Below are 19257 nucleotides of genomic sequence, written 5' to 3' on the forward strand. Positions count from 1 at the left end.
CATGGGGGTGAGCGGAGCCTCATCCATGACCCCTGAGGCCCCTCTGTTCCCTGCAGCATCAGCTGATATACTGAGGTCACCCAGCCAGGACCTGAGAGCTGACCCCTAGTCCTGTGACCTCCCATGATGTTACTCTGTCTCCTGGATAATAATGTAGACCTGAGACATGGGTGGGCTGGCACTAGAGTGGCTCTGCGAGAGAATCTTATTTAGCCCTGGATCCAGAAAGAGTTGGACACTCCCTGAGTGGTGATGGGCAGCTCTCGCCATGCTGATGCACACCAAGGGAGGTAGTTGAGTAATTATTCTTGCTGACCTGATGCCTCCCTAAAATTATAGTTTCCATTCCCCAAGCATTTACTGTGATCCTTATCCCATCCAAAACCCACATCAGCCTTTGAACTGGGCACTATCCTCATCTTTCACTTTCAGAGTTAAGGAATTGAGGATCAGAGAGGTTTGGTAACTTGCCTGAGGTCACACAGCTTGTGAATGGCTCAACCAGAAATTGAGCCCAGGTCTTGCTCCAGAAAGTTTTCACACTGCACTAACCATTGCCAAAAGAGAAATGTAGAGGAGATCTGAGTGGGTTTTTCTTTTCCCACCAAGAGCCATGAGAAAGAAAGCAGGTAGGCACCTGCTTGTCTGAGAGGAGCTAAGGGTATTCCCCCTAGACTCAGGGGAAGGGCACAGCGACTTCGCGGGTCCTGCCCGATCCCTTGGATTCCATTTCCAGGGCTGCTCTTGTCTGGACATATGAAGCCTCACCCAGCTGGGCACGCTGTCCATCTGGCTGTCTGCACAACGTTATTTACAATGCCTAACCCACAGCCAGGCTGTAATGAGGAGGAACTCAGCCCTGGCTCCTTGGCGGGGGAGGCAATCGACTTTGGAGCCAGCTGTCCTGGCAGCCCAGTTCGGCAAATGTTACTTACGCACGAGGCCAGATCTGAGGCAGCCTGGCACCCAGAGAGAAGGTGGTGGCCAAACTGTTCAGACAGGGCCATTTGTGTGTCTGACAGCAGTGAGGGCTTTTCCAGTAGCTCTGATGATGAAATGGGTATCTCTGAGTGGAACGTGGGGTCAGACGAATGTAGCCTTCATGACTCAAGGATCGGGCATGGCTTCAGGAAGTGAGAGATGCCTTCTGAGCCTCGAGCTCTTGTTGATTCCATTTTGCTCACAGCGTGTACGTGTGTATGCGTGTGTGTTGTTGCCACCCAGCTACAGAGTAAGCCGGGTACATGGGGAAGAAAGGACCAATATGCGTTTGGCACCTTCTAGGCAGCGGGGAACTGGGCAGTCTGCCACTGAGTCCCCTCAACAACCAGCGAGGCGTGCATCATGATCCCCGCTGCAGAGAGGAAGAAGCTGAGGCTCACAGAGGAAAAAGGCCCAGCCACAGGCCCCAGAATGCACCTCCCTCCTACCTGACAACCCACTGCCCATCACATGAGGCTGCCACAGCTGAAGTCCTCAGTCGGAGCTAGCCCCCTTTAACCTCATTGCAATGTGATGTTATTCATTGAACCATCCACTTCTCGGAAGCAGGGATCATGTGCTTTTAGCTCTATACCCACCAGGCCTGGCAAACCAGTGAGCGTCCAATGGCTGTGTGCATCACATGCGTGTTCTGATTGCGTCACATAAGTCCAGGCTTCCACCAGATCAATTGTGCTCATGCTTATTTTGACAAAGGAACCATAGTAAAATACCAACGAGTCGTGGCTGTCCGATCATCACCATGCCGATGAAATCGTGACGGGAGAGGATATCGCTCTGCAAGGGAGCTAGAAGAGATCTGAGCCTTTCTGGTCCACGGCGGCAGCTGTTCCCAAACTGCAAAGGGAGAGTGCCGAACAAGGGAACTCAGAAAACATTGTAGTAGATGTTTATTCAGCGTCGATTCTGTGTCACACACAGTGCTAAGTGCTCTGCGGGTGTCAGCCCATATTTATCCTCAAAACATCCCTAGAGGAGTACTATATTCCTCCCATACTTTATGAGCAAGGAAACAGGCCCAGAAAGGTGATGGGACTTGCCCAAGGACACGTGACTAGTAAGTGGCAGAGCCCGGGTTCACACCTAGCACCATCTGTGAGTTCTGCTCAGCATCCTCCTCAGTCAGACCCCAAAGAGACAAAACTCCAGTGCCCCTCTTCAAAACTGAGTGAGCTTCTCAGATTTCTTCTTCTGGTCATTCATGCATTTAAGCCGCATTTCCTTAATACTCTTTAAAAGGCACTGAGGACAGACAGATAAATTAGACATGGTCCCTGCCCCCAAGTTAACAATCTGGTACAGACAAGACCAGTAATAACTGAAGACAAAAACGTTGTGAGGATTCAGGGGGGCAGAATGGGGAGGGAGACAAACGGGAAGAAGGCTGTAATTTCCGAGTTTCCGTTTCCTCATACCTATCCTGAGAAGATCGAAAGAGACTAGATTTCAAGGATCCCTTCAAAACTAACTGTAAACAAATGACATTTTATAGACTTTATTTTGTATAGTATCCAAAGTACCCTACCTTCCTTTAACAGAAGAGTTGTTGACGCCGGTTATTAAATTGCATTAGACTGAATTCCATTGCACGGTACTGCATCTTGTGTGGGAATTATTCAAACTGAACTGCTTCTGTTGGGTTGAGTTTAGGTTATATGGGCTGAAGAGTGGTCTGTTGATGGTGTCGAATTGTATAGGACTGTAATTTGTTGAGTTAAGTTGGTTTGGTTAAATAAGATCAGGATGAATTGGGTTGCATTGTATTAGTGAGGTTGGACGGAGTTAGGTTATTGTGTAGGTTAAATTCAGTGGAATTGATGTAGATCAGGTTGAGTTGAGTAAATTCCGTAGGGCTCAGTTGCCTTGGCTTGGCGTGGGTGAAACTGATGTGTATCCATATAATTTTAGAAAGCGTGGAGTCTTCTCCACACATAGAAACAACAACAAGAATTCTTGTTAAAACAACAAGAATTGCTGTTAAAAGAGCAATATTTAGGACCAAAACCCTAAGGGAGGGAGCAAGAAGAAAATCTTTTCAACAAGCGATATCTCCCTCGTGAACATACATACAAAATTCCAAATAAAAGCTTGCAAATAAAATTTAGAGATAAATAAAAATGATAATACCTTATGAGCAATTGATACTTATTCCAAAAATATAATGATGCAAATCAGTTGTATAATTTTCCACTTCAACAGAAAAGAGAAAATAATTATATGATCACCTCAATAGATATAGAATATCGTTTGGCAAAACTCAGTGTACATTTATGATAAAGCTTTTAATTAAGAATAGAAAGGATCTTCTTCAATCTGATTTTTGAGATGTAAGTAAAGCAAACATTATTCTTAATGGTACCAAATAGGGACCTACACAAGAGTGCCTGCTATCGCCGATTCTATTCAGCACTGTGCTGGGGATGCTAGCCAGAGCAATAGGAAAGAAAAAGAAATTAAAGATTGAGAGTGAAGAAATAAAACTGTCTTTATTCACTGGTGACGTGATTGTGTATGTACAAGACTGTAAAGACTCTATAAACTGTTAATATTTCAGTTTAACAATGTCACTGGATACAAGGACAATATACAAAGATCAATTTTATTTCTATATACCAGCAACAGATAAATAGAAAATAAAATTTGAGAAAATTATGAAACTGTACGAGTATAAAATTTTTCAAATACCTAGAAATAAATCTAATAAACAATGAGAAAGTCCATCACACTAAAATCTACAAAACATTATTAAGAATCAGAGATGAAAAAATAGACTATTTCTTAAGTTGTGGTGGATCAACTGGACACATACATATAAAACAAATAAAATTAGATTCTTGCCTAACACATTACACAAAAATACATTCTAGGTTGCTTGAAGACCTAACAAAGACAAATGAAACTTTTAAATTTGTACAGTAAATGATAGGAAGATATCATACAACCTTGGGATGTACTATCTATGTTAAACCATCCACGAAAACACAAATCATAAAATCAAAGATCAGTAAGTGTGATTAGATTAAATTTACATGGATGTCCAAACTTCTGGCGTCTCTGGGCCACCCTGGAAGAAGAAGAGCTGTCTTGGGCCACACATTATACACAGTGGAACACGTAATCACAAAAACATCTCATAATGTCTTAAGTAAATGTACAGTGCGGTGTTGGGCCACATTCACCGCCATCCTGGGCTGTATGCGACCCCGGGTTGGACACCCTGCTTAAAGCTACACAGCAAAAGGTACCTCATCCAATACTGAAAGACAAGAGGGTTACTGGTAGAAAAGAATGTTCACGTCCTATATTCACAGTCTTAGTAACCAGAATGTATTTTCAATTGGTTTACAAAGAAAATAAACAGCACTATAGAGGGAAATGGCATCAGAAATGAAGAGGTAATTCACAAAAGAGAAAAACAAATGGCCAATGGACATATGTAAAACTATACAATCTTGCTAGCAATCAGGAAAATGCAAATTAAACCCACAAAGAGATATCATTTTACACTCATCAGATTGGAAAATATTAAGCCATCTGACAATGCCAATTGTTGGCAAGAACTCTCATCCACTGCTGGTGGGAGTGTAAATTTGTACAACCATTTTGGAGAGCAATCTGGCAATCCTTAGCAGAGATTAAGATATGCATATCCATGTACCTAGAAATTCTACTTCTAAGTATATACCTTAAGAATTCTTGCATATGCGCACCAGGAGAGATCTACAAAAATTGGGTGGCCTACATGTCCATCAGTCAAAAAGAAAAGAAAAAATTAATGTTGGTTTATTCATACAATGGAACACCATATAGAAATGAAAATGAATGAACTAGAATTACATATATAAACATGTATAAACCTTTAAAAAACATAAAATGTATTTAAAAATAAAAGTTGTGGAATGATACATATGGTATAATACGGTGGATATAAATCTAAAGATATGCAAAGCAATACCATGTATTATTTATGGACACATATGTAGTAAAAATATTTTTAAAACATGATAAACACCAAGTTGGGGATGGGACTATATTTCTGGATCGAGAAGCACATGAATAGGATTGTGGGGAATAATACAGATGAAGCCAACTGTTTTTGTATTATTTTATATCTTAAAAGAAAAATGAGAGGTCCAAAACAAATACAGCAAAATGTCAAGATTGGCCAAAGCTGACTCCTAGGTGCATTAGTATTTGTTATATTTGCCTAGTGGTATGCTGGCTAACGCTTAACAGCTGGCTCTCCTAGGGGGAAACCCTGGTCTGCAGAGTTGGCCAGTTTTCATGGTGTAAATTCTCCCGCCACGGCCAATTCCAAGCTATCAAGGTGACTTCATTGATCACAGAGTTGGGAAGAGAAGCGCACAATAGGTTCTTGAGAGCCAGAGGAACAGACTGAAACATACCGCAGTATTAACCTCGGCTGCTTTCTGCATGGAATAGGGCAAGACAAAAGTGAAGCATTGAGCAAAAATTACTTTCAAAGCACACGTCCATGTGGAAGGAGGTCACAGTGCAGGTGTTCTGTGGAAAGGCCCCTACCCTTCCTCTTCCCTCCCAGGAGCACCACAGAGACCTGTAGACCACTAGCCTAGACGGTCTCTGATGTGCTGGGATTGGCCTTGACGTTCTCATCTCCTTTGCTGATGGTGACACTTCCTTGCTCAGCAAGCGAGCGAGGAGATACCGAGAGAGGTGGCTACACAGGGTCCTGAAAGTTGACCCACAGGACTTGACATACAGGCATGCTCGTGACCTGGAGGAAATTATAGACCCATACCATCTAGAAAGGAATGGCCAAGACCCCTGTACCCTCTCTGAGCTCAAGCTCCCAGGGCATTGGACCGGCTCTCCACTGAGAAGTTCCAACCCCGGGCTGAACTGTTCAGGGTGACAAGAGACATAGAAGGTTGGCAAGGAGAATATCCTTAAGGACCCGCTGGTCATCTCTTTTCAAACTGTGCTCCAGGGCACACTGGTGTCCACTGCAGATGCCTTGGGTATCCCTGGGGCGCTGAGGGGTGGGATCGACACCCCTACCACCCCTCCACCCACAAAAGCCTTCTCTTGTCTGACTTGAGTGTAAGCCTTTCTCATAATGATTCCGTTTGACCACCTGGCTCCTCTGCTTCACAAACAGAAACAGTATGGAAGCCGCTGGAGTGTTAATCCAACTCACACATTTTTGCAGTTGTGCATACAGAAGTCCCGCAACAGAAAGGGATGTTCCCAAAGTCACATAGATGGCAGGGACAGAATTCCAGCCCGCGTCCTGACTCTTGACCCAACTCTTCCCACCCACCCCCATCCTCAGGCCAGAAGCCACTCCTGCCAGTCACTAGGCCCTTCTCTCCTTCTGCGTCACTGTCAAAGGGGCCCATGGAAACTGGAAAGAAGAAATGGGAGGATGCAGAGTCGAAGCAACTCACCTAGATTAACGAAGAAAAGTTGCTGCTTTCCTGCCCAGCTCACATAGGCCATGGCCCTCCCTCCCTGGCCAAACTCCAAAGACAGGACAAGAGCCATCAGGGGACTGCTCCAAAACAATCTCCTAATTACTAAAGGACGCAGAGCTTCTGGAAAAGGATGCAGAGGAGAGGAAAGACATGGTTCTCCTTCCTTGGCACTGCAGCAAGGCAGACAAACCTAGGTGTTCCTGTCCCAGCTTGAATCCCAGCCGTGACCATGAGCAGAAGGGCTAACCTCTCTGAGACTCAGTCTCCCCACTTGCAGAATGGGCCACTCACGGGCTCAGAGCATGGTTATCACTTACAACGAATGATGTCACAAACATAGAGACTTTAGCACACAGACTGACCCCACAGTCAGTGCCAAACCATGGAGATCCCCACACTCTTACCCACAAAGCACTTAGTATGAAACACAGGGCGCGCTCACAGATAACTATCAATATACCACAGTCAGACAACAGCCAACATTACTGAGCGCTGACTGTGTGTGCGGCCAAACACCAGGCTCCTCGTGAGCACTCCCCTGAACTGTCACAGCAGTCCTGTGAGGCAGGGGTTGCTGTGCCCCTTTGACAGATGAGGAAGCCAAGGCTCGAATGACAGCCCTAACTCAAGCCTAATGCAATGATGTAGTGGCAGAAGCAAGATTCCAACCCAAGTGTATCTGACCCCCTAGCTCAGCAATTTGCAACCCGTTAGCCACGTGAATTTTTAAACCACGCAATACATGACTATTTAATCAGGGGCACTGACCTCTTTTCCCTTAGATCATCAATTTTAAAAATGACAATAGCCGTCTGGTATGGATAGATCAAAATTATACCTATTTTTGTCAGATCAGCAAAAAATATATTTTTGGAGTGTCACAGAATTTTAGTAATTAGTTTATGTGTTCCATGAGCTGAAAAGGGTTGAAAATCGCTGCCCCAGTTCAAGCTTTTGAGCAGTCTACCAGATGTCTCCCATTCCTTCCCATGGTACCTACAGCTGTGAACCTTCAAAGCGTGGAACAATCACTTCTAGTTGTGGCACAGCAGGACTGAAGGCTTCTCAGAGGAGGTGATCTTGAAGGAAGACCTGGCGGACTGGATGAACACCATCCACAAAGGGAAAAGACAGGCCAGGGCCGAGTCATTGGGAAGATGGCCTTGCGGTAGATTCACCTGCTAATGTGGCCACTGCTTGAACCGCGGCATGGCAGGTGGGGCAAAAGGACCATTGATAATGTCTTGAGATGGGAAACAATATACGTAGGCTCTACACATATGAGCCCTGGAGCCAGGCTGCCTGGGTTCAAGGCTTAACTGTGCCACTTACCAGCTGTGTGTCCTTGAACAAGTTACTCAACCACTCTGTGCCTCAGTTTATCCAACTGTAACATGGAGTTAAAAATGGTACCAAAATTAGGGTGACTTGAACATTAAATTAAGTGATGCACACAACACACTTGGCACCATACCTACGCATAATAAGCTCTCAATAAATGTTAGTTGTTATTGGGGCTGTTGTCAGTATCATTCTAAATCTGAGATACTTCTCTGCAGTCCCGAATATTGAACACCTGGGCTCATTTGTCCTAAAAATAAAACACTTTGGGAACTTGGACACATAGAATTTCAACATCTCAGAATCATTAAACATTAGGCTCCTAGAATTATAGAACCTTCAAAGCTTCCAATAAAAACACTATTTGAGCCAATAAAATTTACAACATAAATTTCACCTAACTGGCTGCCCTCCTCCTCTCTCTTTGGGGGACGGGAACTATTATTTTGTCGCCTGGATCTGTGACTTTTCTCCCTAGAACTAGATGCTATTCCTTCTTTTTGTTTCAAGGAGAAGCACTTATGTTCTTTTTCTCCCCTCCCCTCTCCTTTTCGCTCTCTTGTACTAAGAATATGATGTGATGGGTAAAATATCAAGTGCAGTAAGTCAAAATTTCTGACAGAAATAATAGGGCCCGCATCCATTTCCAGCCGTTCTCCCAGTGATAACAATTAAGTCCAGGACAGTTTGAACTTTTTACAAAGAATTAATGATGCATGCAAACGCAGGGGGAGAACACGGCTAATAATTTATGAAGTCTTCACCGGCTCAGAGTAGTAAGTTTGGTAACGTGAGGGGGAAGCTTGGAGAGGTAAACACTTTGAAAAGCCATTCTGAGGATCTGCCCTGTCAATTGAGAATTTACTACATTCCATTAAACAACCTAAAATAACTTCTATGGTAATCACCCTTCAGAGAGAGGCGCCAGTGCTGACAAAGGTATTATTAAGTTAAATTACCCTAAAAGTGTTGGATTGACAGAAAGTTTCAGTCAATGGTTTGGAAAGCAGGGGTCCCTAAATGACACCAGCAAACAGATACTGATGTTGGAAGGCTGGAGAACTTGGTGCTACAGGACTTGGTGCTAACAGGATTTCAAGCTGAGCTTTTAAATATTTCATGCTCCGCCTGCAGTTCTCAGCAGGAGAGCGGTGGGAATCAGAGGTGGAGCCCGGGCCCCTCCTTGCCTTGTCTTTTGGGGCCAGGATTTGAAAGAGAGCTCTGGGTGGAAATAAACAGAGGCATATGGTGGGGAGGGTTGTCTCTTTGAGGGGAGAAGGGAGCAGTGAAGAGGGAGTTCACCAGCTAGGTTTGACTGGGGGAAAGAGTTAAGATTTTCAATGTATAGATAAGGGTGATGAGAACCAGTTGCGTTACCTACAAGGGGAATGAGTTCTCTTCCCTGAGGTCACCCAGTGGGTGTAGGGAGTTCACAAGAATATAGGACACACTCTCCTTCTTGTTGCTGATGGCTCCCCAGAGTCCACCCCAGTTGCACACTGCAGGATTCTCTATCAGGGTGTCCAACCTGCAGCCCACAGGCCGCATGCGGCCCAGGATGGCTGTGAGTGCGGCCCGACACAGAATTGTAAATTTACTTAAAACATTAGGAGAATCTTTTGGGGATTACATGTTGCAATGCGTTTAACTGTGGCCCAAGAGAACTCTTTTTCTTCCAGTGTGACCCAGAGATGCCAAAAGTTTGAACACCCCTGCTAAATATTTTTAAATAAACTGTGTTAATGCATAACCCTCATTGAAAAAGAGAAAAGTGTACAAGTCATAGTTTGCAACCAGCGAATTGTCCCAAACCAAACACACCTGTGTCATCAGCACTGAACTCAAGCCTCCCTCACCCATCACCAAACTCCAGAAAATTCACGTAACCCCAGTCACTACCCGTATCCCTGCCCCAGAGTAACCGCCCTGCTGACTCCTAACGCGCGGATTTCCTCGCCAGCTGTGAGACGCACATGGTGTGCATTCTCTGGTGTCTGCCTCCTTCTCCTCGAAATCATGTCGGTGAGATTCACCCACGTTTTTATGTGGATCTGTGGTCCGTCCGCCGTCAGGGGTGCTTCGTTTTCTGCTGTGCGAATGTACCACAGTCTGTTTCCCCGTGTTTCATTGTGAGCATTTGGCTTGATTCTACTTGGGACTAATACAAATGGGACTGCTATAAACTTTCCTGTAGAAGTCTCTGGGTGCACATATGTATGTATTTCTGTTGGATTTACACCAAGAAGCGGAATTACTGGGTCCTAGGATATGCATAAGCTTGGCTTTAGTCGATGCTGGCAAATAGATTTCCCAAATGGTGGTATCAATTTAGTTTCCCACCAGCGCTGCGTAATCGTTCCGGTTACTCCACATTGTCACCAACACTTGGTATTCCCTAGCTTCTTAAATAGCTTAAACATTATGGTATATATGCCGTAGTATCATATTGTGATTTTAATCTGCATTTCTCTGTGGAGCCCTAAAACTGAACACTTATTTTTATCAGTCATTTCGATGTCTGTTACAGTGATGCATCTGTTCCAGTCTTTCGCCCACTTCTCTGCAGGATCTTGCTCGGGCTGACTGGGGGTCCATCATGCAGTTCGGCTAGGAGTTCTTTGTCAAGTCTGCTCGTGTATGAATTCCAAGGATCTCATCCTGCACTGTTTCTTCCCTTTTTGCTCTCTTAAAAATGTCTTTCAAGGAACAAATGTTCTCAATTTTGATCTTTTTAAATTAAATTTATTGAGGTAACACTGGCTAATAACATTATATAAATTTTGGGTGTACAAAATTACGATGCGATATCTGTGTTTATGAAATATTGTCATGTGCAATAACATGGATGGATCTCAATTTTAATCTTAAGTTGAACACGATTTGTCTATTTTTGGCCCCATCAAATATTTGTCAGGTGAAAAAAATGCCGCTGGGAATAGAAGTAAGGTTCTTGGCAGCCTGAGAATTCTTACTTCATGTGCCTAAAATGAGGAAGTCCAACAGTGGGCGGTGGATTTTGAAAGAATTTCCTAGGAAACGTGTGATGTTCTGCGTCTAGCCAATTGATGCCCCCGTACACGGCAACACATCTTTTTAAGGACTGACGCTGTGCCAGACACTGTCCTCGGTACTGGGGAGTATGACAGCAGAGAACAAGCAAACCAAGTCCCTGTTCTCAAGGAGCTTATGTCTTGGTGGGGGACGAAGTCCATATACATGTCAACAGCAGGTGAGAATTCAGAGACATGTTGATAAGTGCGAATAGGAAAATCAAAAGGTGATGGGGTGGTGTGACTGGGGCGGGGGTGGGGTGCTCTCAGAGAGAACTCTCCAGGGTGATGATTGAGCTGGGAAATTAATGATGAAAAGGAGCTGGCTTTGCAAAGTCCTGGGGAAAGGAGGCTCAGATGGACAAAGTGCAACATCCCTGAGTATTTCTGGGTCACAGAAGAAGCTGGTGGAACTTGCACACACTACGTTGGGGCGGGGGAGGAGACCCAGTGGGGCTGTAAAGGTACAGGGTCATGAGCTGGAGCTATAGGGGGAATTATACCCGATTTTCCACGTAAATGATGGCTCTCGCTGCTGGGCCAAGGACGGATTTGAGCAGGGTGGAAAAGAATACTGGGGGTCCATTAGGAAGCCGTGGCAACAGCTTGGAGGAGGGGGAATGTGGCTCCAGCTGTGGTTTCAAAGGTTGCAGGCAGAGACCAGGATGGTTCCTGGGGTTGGAAAGAAACTGAGAGAGAGTAAGGCATCCATTCCCTGCTGTTATGCAAACCATGTTCAAGCCCAGCAAGACAGGGGAAGCTGTGTTTCCTGCTGTGCTGAAGACCTTTCGGAGGGGACCCTCCCTGCCTTTCTGAAAGCACAGTGTCTTCAAAGCGGACGGGTTCCAGAGTTCTCCTCGTTCAACTACCCACACTTCCCTCCCTCCTGCCTCTGTCTGGTCATCCTCTGAACATCTCCGACGAGGAACTAGCTGGGATGTAGTTAAATAGCCCCATGCTGGGGAGTGCGCTACCAGGGCTCTGCACGATCACCCTTGACTGAGCTAAGCCTGCATCGTATTTTCCAACCCATTTGATCTTCCAGAAAAAAAAAATGAAAGAAAGCTACCTAGACCACACATGTTGCTGAGGATAGCCTTTCTGAGAATATCCTTTCCAGAACTGAGAATATCCTTCTGAGGCCTAACAGAACATTCCTTCATAACAGTCTAATTCCTCGCTCAAGTGGGTAACACACACCATGTTGGGCAGGAGGTCACGCGGCATCTCCGTGAAGGAATGGGGTGTGTTTTTAGCAGGTCAGTGAGGCCACGCACATATAGTGTGCCTGGCAAAGAGTAACCTCCCGTTGTGGTCATTGCTATTATCACTTTTGTTGTTATTGTTGTCAGGAATAAGGGTATTATATTATTAAAGCTTGTTTTATTTGAGGGTCTGCCCCATGTGTCCATTTGTACTTCTCCAGGTATCAGGCAACAGGACAGATGACATTTACTCTCACACTTGTATTACTTCTTTGCACTTGCTGTTCCTTCTCCTCCTGACACCCTTCCTCTTTCATTCCCTTGTGAACTTGTATTAACCACCCAGGACTTGGCTCAGGCACTGCCTTTTCTGTGAATCTCTCCTTTCTCCTCTCTCTCCCTCTCTCTCTCTCTCTCTCTTTCTCTCACACACACACACACACACAAGTAGTGAGCTTGCACTTTATTGCCCCTTGGGCAGCAGCTACTAAGTCAATGATGGGCCTTCCGATCTATGGTGTCTTCATATGAAGGAAATACAGCCATAGCTATGATTGGCTGGGCGTTCACTAGGTACCACACTCCATGCCACACATTTCCCCCTGCTTCACCTCACATCATTCTCACAAATATCCTAGAAGGTAGGTGCTTTTGACATTCTATCTTACAGACAGGAAAACTGAGGCTTCGAGAGGTGAAATGACCCTTAACCTGGTTATCGTCTGGAAGGTCAGTCCCTCAAGAAAGCCCCTCCTGGCCAACCCCCCAGGGAGGTCAGACTCTGCTACGAGGACACCGGCGACTCCCTGACGGAGCCCTGGGCCCAGCTACAAGCTCTCATTTGTGCCAGTGTTTAAGGATGTCCCTCTTCCCCACTAGACTCCCAGCTCCATGGGGTCAGGAACCGGGTGTGCCCGGGTCATACTGATATTCCCAGAGCATGACATATAGCAGGTGCCCAAAACTGACTGTGGAAGAAGAACAGAGATAAAGACAGGGAGGGAGATCACACAAAAAGAATAAGAGGGTGGACACAGATTCTCCCAGGCTTCTCCTCCAGTTTGTAATTGTGGGACTACATGCGGAAAGAGGACCTCAGGGTCTACCATCATCTTCCCTGCAGAGGAAGCGAGGCCCTCCAAGGTCTCCCTCACCTGCCATAAGCCTTTCTCTGCCAAGGTAGGTCCCTTTGGGCCTGCAGAGCAGAGCCCGCTGAGGTACAGAGGCCTGCCCTCTGCCACCTGCGTCCCTTCCTCTGCATCTTTAACCAAGCTAAGCTGTCTCAGCCCTGCGCCTCCCTGCTGGGAGCTGGAGAAGCAATTAATCCTTCAGGGTCCCCTACTGCTCTTGGGATCCAGAAACTCTGGGAAGCCTGACAGCTGTGTGTGTTTATAGCTGGGAGCCGTCTAGGGCCCACCCAGGCTGCTCTGAGCATAGGCTGACCTGTCAGGGTCCTCGGGAGGGGGGTCTCCCCTGGGCAAGGAAGGGAGAGACAACCCTGGGAGAAAGCGCTCGTCTTCCCTGCTCCCACAGTTGTGTAGCGAGGCCAGGAGCCAGTGTGAGGAAAGACCAATCACCTGCAGGCACAATGCAGCAGACAGGAGCCCACCAGGAGTTCCGAAGACCACAGGATAAGGCCTGGCTTGACTTCTCATGTGTGGTGTGACCTTGGGCAATTCACTTAACCTCTCCGAAACTGGGAAACGATGGTAACTCTGAGAAATAAGAGTAACTCCTTTTAAAAACTTCCGGGGACATGCAATGAGATCATTCATGCAAAGGGCTAATCATAGCACCTGATGCATAGTAACGCTCAATAAATTATTATTATTATTTTATAAGTATTATTACGTACAGTTTTAAGGCAGGCACTAGGACTAAGTGAGATGACGTATCTAAAGCTGTCAGAGAGAGCCCAGCACAGAAGTGCTCCATAATTATTAATCCCCATCCCAAATTTGGAGTGCCACCATTAAAGGAGGCTGGGGTCTCTACCGCCATATGGTGCTCAGGCAGCCTTCAAAATGTTCCTAATGTTTACACTGATGGATGGACGAATAGGTAGCCTCACGTAACCCGATGCGCATCTTCATAATGACATCATGGCGCATGTTCCTAGCCTTGAGAACTAGGAAGCATGGGCTTCTGGCTGCAAAACATTGGGTACCATGGCTTCTGCAAGAGATGGTGTAGGAACTATGAAGTCAGATGCACTGTATCCCACCACACCATCAATTTAGTGATGCTTACAGCAGATTCCATCCTCATTTCCCTTCATGCTTTGAGCCATCCTCCTTTGGAAATTCCTGTCAGCCCCTGTGGGTCCTGATGCAGCTCTTATCTGGATCGAAATATCCTCCCTCCTAGAAGGTTGGAGCTTATAGAAGGACCTTGGGGATGACTGAATACAGCCCAGTCATTTAACAACAAATACAACCACTTATAAAGGTCTAACTTCTAGGCACTGTGTTGTTTATTTTATACATGTAATTGCATGCAATCTGTCAACACTCCAACAAGCAAGACCCCTTCTGTATATATAATGCACTACACATTCTACATATAACTCTTAATCAAAAGTCTCATTTACTTGTCCTGGCTGGGGGGCTCTGTTGGTTGGAGCGTTGTCCCATACACCAAAATGTTGCGGGTTCAATCCCTTGTCAGAAGGCATTTGGGAGGCAACCGATGGATGCTTCTCTCTCACCTCAATGTCTGTCTGTCTTTCTCTCTCGCCCTTCCTCTCTCTCTAAAATCAATACACATATTTTTGGGTGAGGATTTTAAAAAATGTTATATATTTAAAATTACTTTTCAGAATGATACAAAGCTCTCACAAATGCCAATAATGAAGCCAGATTTTTGCTAGACCTTCTGATTACCTCGCTCATTTTTTCCCCAACACTCTACTTTTCTGGGGTCCCAAACATGCGCTTAGTCCTTCTTTGAGGCAACTCAGCACTACCCACAGAGAGGGAATGTTATTATTATTAGCATTTTGTAGATGGGGAAACATAAGTGCAGGTAGATAAAGAAGAAAGCCCTGCAGTTTGCAAGTGGTAGAAACAAGGTTCCAACTGAAGTCTGTTTGCAAAGCTTCCACCTTCTCTTTCACAAAACCTCCATCTCAAACGGGGAAATTGAGACCCAGAGAGGGCAGGTGGCTTTGTCAAGGTCACACACATAGTTGAGGTCCAGAGTCAGGTTAGAACGCCCCCTCTTGGCTTCTTCTACCAGAGTCCGAGTCCTTTCTCCCTGGTGTGGGACCTCTCTCTCCAGCCACGCAGCTGCCTGGGTTCACTTTGTGGCCATCATCAATACAAAATGGGCGAAAACATTTCAGTTAGATTTTCTCCTCTTGATAGGTGAGAATTTTCCAGGTCTGGGCACCTTTGAAATCTCCCAACGTCAGCCCTCATCAGCTATAACTGGCACTTCTACTAATAAATTGAGAATGTCACATCTCCCGAACTGCATTATTACTGTTTATAATTTTGATTGTTCATTTGCATATGAAAATTAGTCCTGTGACATGCGTGAATTTTATTTTATTCTTGAACTAATTATAAACAAGAATGCCACATTATTTACATAACTAATTATTGTTCCTTATGTTCCCGTTTTTTAAATCGGGGGGCCCATTCGCCATTGGTTAACTACGCAGATGAAAAATCCAAGAACATTTCTAAAGTTTAGGAACTTGTTCTATTTGCATCAAATACAAATTCCTTTGAATGAGAGATAATATGCTTTCCATTTTAATAGGCCTAAATTAGGTTGATCTTAATTTATAGTTAATTTGAATGAATAATTTCTGTCTACCTGAGTCTGTTTTTTTCAGCTGCTCATTGTAAATGTTTATTAACCCATAAATCAGCTTCCTTCCTTTAGGAGGAGATTTTAAGGCCTCCCACACTAGAAGGGATACAGTGTCGAGGGGGTGGGGAAGTAGTTAAGAAACCCTGGAATATGTCCCTACTCTGTAAGTCACATGCTGTGTGCCTTTGGGTAAATACCTAACCCTCTCTGAGCCTCAGGTTTGAATTAGATTGTTGCTAAGATTCTGATGCTCTTTAACATGTTGGCAGGGCAGAAAGGGACAATGTGAAGAGGTCTTGGAATCTTCTTCATCTTGCCTTTGATTATACCTACTCCCAAATCTCTCTTTTCATTAAGATCTTAAATATTCACTCATAGGGAGCTGACCCATTTTGTTGGCCTCTACAAAAGAGGCAAGAAGATTCTACCAGGAAGAGTTCTGGAAGGGCTACCAAGTGAATGGTGGAATTCCAGGCACTGGTGACCCTTTGGGAAGACAGGGGCTGGGTAGATGGCATTGCTGGGACTCAGTGGAGGCTCCGACCAGCCCTTAATTGTACCAGGAAGATAAGACCACACGGCTGTGTCTACAAGGGAAAGAACGCTGCAGCCCAAAGACCTGGATTTGAACACCTGTTTGGTCCCTTCCCCTGAAAGATGACTTGAGTGCTCGGAGAATTAGTGTGTCAAATTAAATAGCAACCCTACCTACTTCTCCAGAGATTGCTGGAGGATTAAATGTGAGAGTAATGTACAAATTGCCTGGAATACAGCCTGTGCTCAAATGCTGAATATGTAAACAAGACATGATGTCAAAAGTCCACAATGTAGGTAAGGAATTCAAGCTAATGCCCAAGATAAACTTTTTCCATACCCAATGTCCCCTGACCCTGCATGTCCCCCTCGCCCTACTGCTGAGGTCAGTTGACCCCAAACACTCATCTAAGCCCAGCCTAAGCTAACAATCCCCCTGAAGTTTATGTTCCAACAGGGAAATACAAGGGAACTAGTCCTCCCTTAGCCTACCCCGGATTCCGGGATTCTTTGTGGTCCAAAACAGGGGAAACTGCCAGACTCCTGGGACTGAGAACATAGACTGTAGGCAGCCACGTTTTGTGCCACATGACCCCCTGACCCTCCCCAGCCAGAGCCGATTGGACCAAGGGTTGTCACCTGACTGAAAGACAGCCAATCCACAGGCCTGCGTGCCCAGCTTCATGCCAGGCACCTCTAACCCTGAGACCCTCTCCCCCTGAGACCCTCTCCCCCACTGGATGTTTGGTCATTCAAGTGAATACCTGAGTATCATGTGCCAGGTCCGCACTGAGGAAGAAAAACAATAACTCACATATTCTACATTCTGTGGTTGGTTGCAAAATTAGCCACTACCCCCATGCCTTTGGCCATGCGATCCTGAAGTGCCCTCCCATGCTGACGCTGAGCTGGACCATGTGACTTGCTCTGGCCAATAGGACTCTGGCAAATTAGCCTGTGGCTGGAGGATGGACAGGGCTGAGGGCCCCAGGCATCTCAGCAGGGGCCATCCCAGATCAGCCGGCAGCCAGCCCCTGAGCGCGTCCAGCAGCGCCCAGAAGGACTGCCCTGCCTAACCCAGCTGGCCCAAGCCATAGACAATCGTGCTGCGCTTTGCGGTTGTTTCACAGCATTGCTATTTTCCCACCTCCACCGACATGCAATTGACACAGCACCTTGTATCAGTTCAAGGTGCACAGTGCATTGACTTGAGATATATCGTGAAATGATCCTGACCATAACCTCAACTTTGTCACACAATCGCCATTTCTTTTTTGTGGTTAGAACATTTAAGATCGATTCTCTGAGCGACTTTCAAATACATAGTACCGTATTAGGGACTATAACCACCTTGCTGTACATTAGATTTGCAGAACTTATTCACTTTATAACTGGAAGTTTGTACCGTTGGACCAACATCCCCACCCCCCAACCCCTAGTAACCAGCACTCTCCTCTCTCCTTCTATGAATTTGGCTACTTTAAGTTCCACATGTAAGTGATATCAAGCAGTATTTGTCTTTCTTTGTCTGACTTATTTCACGTAGGATAGTGCCCTCTAGGTTTACCCATATTGTCACAAGTGGCAGGCTTTCCTTCTTTCTCGTGGCGGAGTAATACTTCGTGGTGTGAATACACCCCACCTTTTTTATCCACTTACCCACCGCTGGACACGTGGCTTGTTTCCACCTCGGCCACTGTGACTCATGGGAGCGCGGGCGTCTCTCTGAGACCCTGTTTTCATCTCCTTTGGATATCAGCCCAGGAGTGGAATGGCTGGGTCATGCGGTAATTCTACATTTTAAATTTTGAGGAACTTCATACTGGTTTTGATAGTGACTGCACCAATTTACATTCCCGCCAAAAGTGCACAAGGGTTCCCCGCTCTCCACGTTCTTGCCAACACTGGTTACCTCTTGTCTTTCCGAGGATAGCCACTCTCCCAGGTGTGAGAGGTATCTCATCATGGCTTTGATTTGCATTCCCCTGATTATCAGTGATGCTGAGCACAGTCACATGTACCTTCTATGGCATCACTGTGTCAATTCATAACCAATTCACAGTCGCATACCGCTTTACACTTCACTAAGCAAACTCCCATAAATCATTTCATCTGAGCCCCCATTTCCTCATCCATAACAAGAGATAAATTGCTTTCTCTGGCTCATGTAATTAGCAAAGAAAGGGAGACCTTGTTCTCTTATTCATTCATTTCCACAGTCACACACACAATAAACAATTAGTTCTCACCTACTGTGTACCAAACATTGTCCTAGATGTATTTTCAACAGGAAGACAAACAAAAGACATAAATCCCTGACCTCATTGAGCTTAAATTCAATTTCCCTTTTAACATTTATTTATTCATTCATCACATGTACGCAGAACACTCGCTGTGCCTCTGGCATGATATAAGCAGGTGAGATTAGCCATTTGCCTTGAAGGTATGAGAGTGTCAAGGAGCAGATGCAATTTGGCTTATTGCCTGTCACACCCACAAAATGGGACTTCTAAAAATATGAATAACAGAGACAAGAACCCCAGATAGGTCACAAAGGCACACTTATGTCTGGTTGGGGGCAGACTGGGAGTAAAATCCTTGTTCTCCTGGCCTGGGTGGGACTTTGCATTCACACAATTATCCTTCTGCTAAATTGATATATTAATTTGTTCAAACAATTGTTTCTGTAATGAGATGAGGGCATTGAAGAGAAGCTACAACAAAGGTGTCTCACTGAGCTCTGTGAGCTGGAATCTGGTGACCTCTGCCCCAGTCTGTTCAGTGATCAGACAGGGGAACACGACCATTAATTGGGTGTTTTAGGTACAGACACAGACGTCCAAGCAGTTG

Source organism: Desmodus rotundus, chromosome 7 (genome assembly GCF_022682495.2).
Source record: "Desmodus rotundus isolate HL8 chromosome 7, HLdesRot8A.1, whole genome shotgun sequence".
Taxonomy (NCBI): domain Eukaryota; kingdom Metazoa; phylum Chordata; class Mammalia; order Chiroptera; family Phyllostomidae; genus Desmodus; species Desmodus rotundus.